Source organism: Pipra filicauda, unplaced genomic scaffold (assembly GCF_003945595.2).
Source record: "Pipra filicauda isolate LSUMZ 115617 unplaced genomic scaffold, ASM394559v2 scaffold396_size653610_pilon, whole genome shotgun sequence".
Taxonomy (NCBI): Eukaryota; Metazoa; Chordata; class Aves; order Passeriformes; family Pipridae; genus Pipra; species Pipra filicauda.
The window spans coordinates 241,913-248,870 of NW_024104527.1; the positions used below are offsets into that span (position 1 = coordinate 241,913).

General features: G+C 46.9%; 1 long non-coding RNA gene across 1 annotated transcript; it reads right to left on the reverse strand.

The window, feature by feature from the left end:
• Window positions 1–4,616: 4,616 nt before the first annotated feature.
• On the reverse strand, window positions 4,617–5,988 carry LOC120323984. Its single transcript, XR_005564962.1, has 2 exons — window positions 5,926–5,988; window positions 4,617–5,046 (listed from the first exon to the last, which is right to left on the reverse strand). It is a non-coding gene; the product is annotated as an uncharacterized LOC120323984 (long non-coding RNA).
• Between the last annotated feature and the right edge of the window lie 970 nt (window positions 5,989–6,958).

Sequence of the window (6,958 nt, forward strand, 5' to 3'; positions counted from 1 at the left end):
AAACATTAATTTTTGTTACTGGGGCTGCTAAGGCTTTGTAGAAGTTCATAGGTAGTGCTGGAGTCACATCTTACAGCTCTGTTCAAACAGGTCAGTGCTCTGAGGGTTTAGGTCACCCTTGAAGCTGGAAGTGTTGAAGTGCAAGGCTGAACTAGGTAGTTTCTGGAGAAAATCCCTAACTCCAGAGAGACAACACATTCCACTTCCTGAGTTCACTGTCACTGAAATGGCACCTCGTGGGCTGTCTGTCCTTCACAAGACTCTTCATGAGACCCATTTCACAGGACAGAGTCATCAGCCAGGGATTACTGACCCTCTGTTAAAGCAATCTCCCCCACTGCTGTGTGTTATATTTAACACATGCTACTGCATAAACTACAGAGGTGGCCACTGTGTACTCCTTCTCATCTCTCTCCTCTTTCCTGCTCTCCCCACTCACATAAAACAAAAGTCAGGGTGACAAAGCTGATGTAAGAGCCATGACCATCCCTGGGGAAGGAGCTGACCTTGCTCTTCCCACCACAGCTCTTGCTCTCCAGCTGAGAAGAAACTACTGAAGGTGACACAGAGCAGATGGAGGCCGCTTCTTTTTACAGGAAGTGATGGGAAACACTTAATTTACAGTCCATTTCGCATCCATGGAAAACTCACCTAATATCTACCACAAATGGTTATCAGCAATGAGGGATAACGAGCCATTATGTGGTTTTTAGACACCACATACATTTCGTCAGCCAGCATGAGTCATGGCTATTGCCTTTCAGCTTCACTAGTGAGAGAAAAAAAGAAAGCTGGAGTGTGCTTGGCAAAGTGCAGTTGATTTCCACTGCTGTCCAGCTTGGACAACAGAAAACCAGGAATTCAGTTTCCTTATTCAGCTGTCAAAATGGGAAAGTATGAACATAGAATCCAACAGTCTCTGGCAGTAACTAGTTGGGAAGGTTTTACTTAATAGACCTTCCTCGGCAGCATCTGTAACTTCAGAGCTGTTCTCTGAGCTGACAGTCAGTTATTATTTTCCAAGGGATCCAGACCGGCCCCAGGGATGTGGCAGTCCATCAAATTAAGCAAACTGAGCAACACTCACTGAAGACTGGGAGAAGGGGAGTTGGTGCCAGGCCAGAAAGGGACAGTGGCAAGAGATCAGCAGAAGGATTTATCGTTGTTTGCAGCCTTGTATGCCCTAAGGCCAGGGAGGATCAGAGAGCTTATTACTCAGCTCTCTAAGTGGATGAGAAAAGCTATAAAGGGTTGGCAGCCTGGGCAAGCAGAGCTGAGGCTGAAGGCACGTCTCCCCATGGAAGTGCCAAGCAGTGAGGCAACTTGCTGGCAGCTGCTCAGCTTCCCAGGGCAGAACATACCCTGGTGTCACCCCACATGGTGACATGATTCCACCAGGAAGCAGGAGCCCAAGGAATAGAAAACCCACAGGCCAGGGCAAGAGGGGTCAGTGGGGCTGGCTGTTGTGTCCCAGGGGGACAAGGATGTGTGGCACAGAGCCCAGGCAAGCACAGGGAAGGAGAGCTCAGGAGAGATGCAGTGCTTGTAGCAGGTTCGTGGACTGACTGTGCTTAGGACTTTGGGACCACAGTGTAGGACAGTTGGAAGGTAGGACAAAGGGAGTGTTTCTCCTGTGAGCCCACTCTCAGCGAACCAAACCTCTGCAAACACCTAATCACAGCCACTGCCTCCTCAAACCCACTTCCTCCTCTTAATGTAAAGTCTTGCACAATTACTTTTTAAATGACAGCTGCTCTGTAATATTGTTCACCTCTTACTGACACGAGGTTGCCCCAGGGAGATCACAAGCCCCAGCTGTTCACATGCACAAACACTCTCCCTTTCCTGGGCCTGCCTTTTCTCCTGCCTCTGCAGTTTGTGGGGGTTGGTTGCCCATGCTGTTCTTTGGTGGCCAGCAAAGGCACAGGGTGCTGAGCTGGACCTCTGGCCAAGGTGCTTGGATGGTCTGTCAGTGCTCAAAGAGTAAACAGGATAAGGTTTGGGGCAAGACAAAACTCGATGTGATGTGAGCACAGGTGTACTTTCTTAATAGTTGCTTTCATTGTTTGCTTCAGGGCAAAATTCACACCTATTTACTGGCAATCCAGAGACCTGTTTCATGTATTTATAAAGACGGTACCGAACATATTGCAAGGATAAAGATTTAACCCAGCATAGGATCTGATTCATAAAGTATACAGCAGCCTTATCATTTCATCACCAAATACATTCCTGAGATGATATCACTGGTGTTATCTCATAGAGTTCAAAAGACTCACTTTCCTTTGTCTTGTTTTGGTAATTTAAGGTTTCTATTACTGGCAGTGTCTGCTTATTTGGCTTACTGTCACCAGCACAGAAAGTTAGCAGGGTATATACATCCAATGGGGACAAAGAGATGAAATTTGGTTTCTGACTTTTTTAGCAGTTATTTGCAGCATTTTGAAACATCAGTTGACCTGTTCCTCCCTTCATCACTTCCCATAAGAGCCAGAAACATTAACAAACCTGCCAACAAGAAACTTCTTCAATGTGTGCTAGGTTAATGGCTGGACTTGATGGTCTGAAAGGTCTTTTTCAACCTGAACAATTCTATTATTCTACATGTTCCACTCTTGACAATGCGAAGGACTAACTCTGGTGGCTGTTCACCTGCTCTGAAAAGCCTCAGGTCATGCATTATCTCCAGCAGTATCCACGCCTTACAAGAAAAGGTTTGCTACAGGTTGCAGGAGAAACTTCTCACCACATCCCAATTGGTTTCGACAACTTGAGTCATCTCCCACATATTCCTTGCCTTATGCTTGATTCTTTTTACAAGAAGTGTCCTTTCTAGAAGCAGGGGCAGGTGCTGCCTTCCCATGCCAGTGCTTCATGGCCCATGTGCCAAATCCTGATGTTTGCACTGACTGTGCAGTCACAGACACAGCCAGAGACCTCACCTGCCCTGTTGCAGAAAGCAGCCAGGACTCCTCCTTGCTGATGTGGGTACAGTCACATACACCTTCACCTCTTGCCTGGCTTTGCAAAAATAACAGCAAAGAAACAGATAGAGAGAGATAACATTCCACTGAGCCTTCAGACTTTCACAGGTAACTATACACAGCTTGGACCAGACAAGCTGTGGCCATCAGCAGGAACTGTGCAGGAGAGGATGATCTGTGCTGGACACAAATCACTGGTATCAAGAAGCACAATACTCCAACACTACTGCATAAAGCAAGCTCTGTCAGACCAGAGAAGAGGCTGAATCAGTAATCAAAACCTGAGCATAGTGGAAACGACTGGTGCTAAATAATTAACATCTCCTTAACAATGTTTCACATTGTAAGCACAGCTGATCAAAAAAGCACAAAGAGACAAAATCACCAAAAAAGAACTCTGTAGCCACAGTCAGGTGGAGAGGTGGGCAAAGCACAAGGCAGGATAGCTGTCTGAGGCTGAAAACATTCACAAACAGCTCAAAAGAGGTACCTCGCCTGCAGGAACACAGGCAGAGGGCACCCAGCAGGGAAAGGTCTGAGGGGTCTTCAAGCAGCTTGTGAAGGTGGCTTTTTGGAGAGACAAGCAGCTCCTCCACATGTGTTGAGGTGCAAGCTCTTCACCTGCAGATGAACATTCCTCTCTGTAGCTGAGAGCAGCCCACACATTGCTGGCTGGCACTGCTCCTGCACACTAACTCCCTGGGACAGAGCCCAGGAAAGCCACACACACAGACCACATACAGTAAGAGCAGTGAGCACTGTAATTAGCCCTGGAAGGCTTCCAGGAAGGACATGCAGGCCAGGTCAGTGTCTTGGCTTATCAGTACCCCAAGTGCTAAATCATATGGTGTTAGGAGCGACTGTAATGCAAATTACTACACCTAATACTAAGAAGATGTAAACCCTTTTAAATAAGAATAATTTTGATTTAAAAAAAAAAGTTAGCTTAGTCAGAGAATATAGTCATAAGTTGTAACAAAACCAGTTCTCTCAAGTCATGAAAAATGCTCAGATAATAATCTGTTGAGGGTCATCTGCAGAAGAACATTTATTAATGTTCTTCATTGAGCTGTGATACCTGTCAGATGTCTCACTTATGCATCTTTTCCTTGGGCCTAAGGCTGTACTACAATCCCACTCCGAGGGAAACATTTTCTGGCCTTATAATTCTGGAGCATAACTCTGAAAGAGCAGCTTTGCCTGTGCCAGCTCTATCGAGAAACCAGCACTATCTGATCCCTGGGGCCCCAATGGCGTGTTTTTCTTCCTTGCCCTGTTTCGCACTCCCTGTCCCAGGCTGAGCACAGTGACTCAGCTCTTGAGGTCCGAAACTTTGTTTTTCTCCTTCTCCTCCTGACCATGATCATCAACAGCAGGAGTATGCTAAAATACTTCAAATGAAAGTATATTCAGTATCGTTCTTGCAACACTTTTACACTTGCACTTTCTCCAAACCCAGAAAACTGCAAAAACTAATTAAGACAGATTAAGTAGGGATTGTGGTTACGAATATTGTGTCACAATTTTTGAGCACTTTTGGTACTTAGGATCATCCATGTCAGCTTAGCCATTCCTAAGTCTGTTCTGCAATGCTTGCGTACCCCACAAACACACACACAGATGTGCCAGGTATATCACCCATTCCTCACAGCTCCTTTAATACCAACTTTAGCCCATGACAAGGCATATGAAGTCAGGAACGTGGTGGGAAAATCAGCCTCAGGCGCAGACTCACAGTTGGTTTGAAACGGACCTGAATTGCTGCAGTGGTTTTCCACAGCTTGAAATACCAGACCAACCACTGGGGGGTTGCAGGAATCACTCTGACACTGTTCAAATGATGGAGAGTTTTGCTTGCTGCTCTGGTCACAGCCAGCCAAGTGATGAATGCAGCAAGAGGTAACACAGAAAGGCAATGGGCAGAAGTCACCCTTGGACTGGCATGAAGGCGGGTCCCCATCAAGCACACGGCTCAGACAGCAGCCGTGACCACTTCACACACGTGCTGCCACAGCCCTTGGCTCTGCTTGTGGTTGGACTCGGGTCTTCAGCACTGATTAATCTGTGAACAGCAAAGCAGTGCTTGAGACAGGCACTCAGAGATTTAAAGGCCCATATTGACACCACTGCTCCTGAACAGCATGTTGGGGGAGAGCCAAGGGGTACTTGTCCCGTTTTGGGACAGCATACCAGGTCCACTCCTGGCCATCTTCATGTGGCCTCAGCTGGAAACATCCCCTCTCACTGAGCTTTGTGACACCACAGATGTCCCCACAAAGTATGATTCTGCCTGACAAAGTGACTTTCTACACAACTCACTGCCTTGCTGCCTATGCAGAATTGGATATGCCCCTGCTTAGGGATCAGTCATATCACATCAGTTGTTAATGTGGACCTGGTTTTGGTGCTTAATCAAAAAAGGGCCTAAAGCAAAATTCATGAAGGATGTCCCACCCATCACAACCTTTCAACTGAGGTTGGGATCTCTCTGGCTTGTTCTCCCTGTCCCATCACTTTTCGTGGTGACACAAGCACAACAGGAAGGTTGCAGCTGGCTGTCATGCAGCAATCAGAGAGGCCTTATTGTGGGTGCAAGTCTTATCCCAGGCTGAACGATGCCTGCTGCTTTTCTTCCACATCAGAGTAAATCACCATGAAACAGCAGGCAACATCACTAGCAGAATTCAGGTTTTGCCTGATTTTTCAAATTTCCCTGGGAATGAAGGTTTTGGTGATTTCCCTTCTTCATCTACATAGCACCAGGACTTGAGCAGGGTGAGGAGAAACAGGCATTTTCTGAGAACAGGCACACTGAATCATGTCAGGATGAGAAAATTAGCTGCTCAGAGAACTTCAGGCTGCATAGAGAGGCTTCTAATTACAGTACATCCCAATAAGCTTTGGTGGTTTTGGGGGAAAAAGATGCATGGGATATCCCTACTTTTATGAGGTCTGGATTTCACCTGATGTGCTGGCAGTTGGTGTACACATGGTGAGTGGCAGCTCCTATGGGTGGCGGAAACATCTGAATCTTTGTAAACCAAGTAACAACTCTGTGGGTGTGGGAGCTCCCAAGGGATTGCATCATAGCAGGGGCAAGAGGCCATGCCACAGCCCTGCAAGGCTGCCCTGCCATCACAAGATCCTTCTTGCACCAGTTTCCTGGGATGCCCTGAAGCCAGAACATTTGCAAACAGAAAAATACACCTTCTTTCTGGTTTCACCTTCGCCACCTGCTCCTCCCCTCCTTGCCCTCAACTTGGAAGAGCGCTGTGTCACGTAACATCATCCCACCGGGTGCTGGGTGGCCAGATGAGATCTGTCATCAATCTACCCACTTCTGTGAGCTCATAAATGACAACTCACTTAGTCAAGAGAAGCAGGAAAGGAAGTTTCAGTTCTTTTACCAGGGGACACTGGAGGGAGAGGCTTCCGAATGAGGCTGGTAATTAAACAGGGATGCAACAGGTGCCAACTGGTAATGCTAGCTGGATTACCAGTTCCTGGGCTGGGCAGAAAACCTTGCCATGGCTACAAAACTGACTGAAATCTTGATTTTTCCTCTGGCTGAGCCTCAATCAGCTTTTCCGTTCTAATAGTAAATAGACAAGGCAGACAAGTAAATAGAGAGGGTCAGCTTTCACTTTCAACCCTCCACGCACCAGTGGGGTGTGAAACATCGGGTAAACTGCAGTTCAACTGCTGGCTGTATTCCATCAGGAGCTCTTCTTGGGGAATTGCCTTGTTTTCCCAGCTCCCTACCAAAACAAACTCACTCATGCCTGTGTCATGGTAGGGGCATGCAGAAGCCAAGCATAGGCTGCTGTAATTGCAGTCACAGAGGAAAAGGGTGATTAAATTAAGAGTTTGACTGATCACCCGTTTGGCACTCCCAACACATATCGTTTTTACCCTTCTCTCCCACCAACAAAACTCTGCAAGCTGAAACCTACCAAATAAGAGCCTGAGGGAAA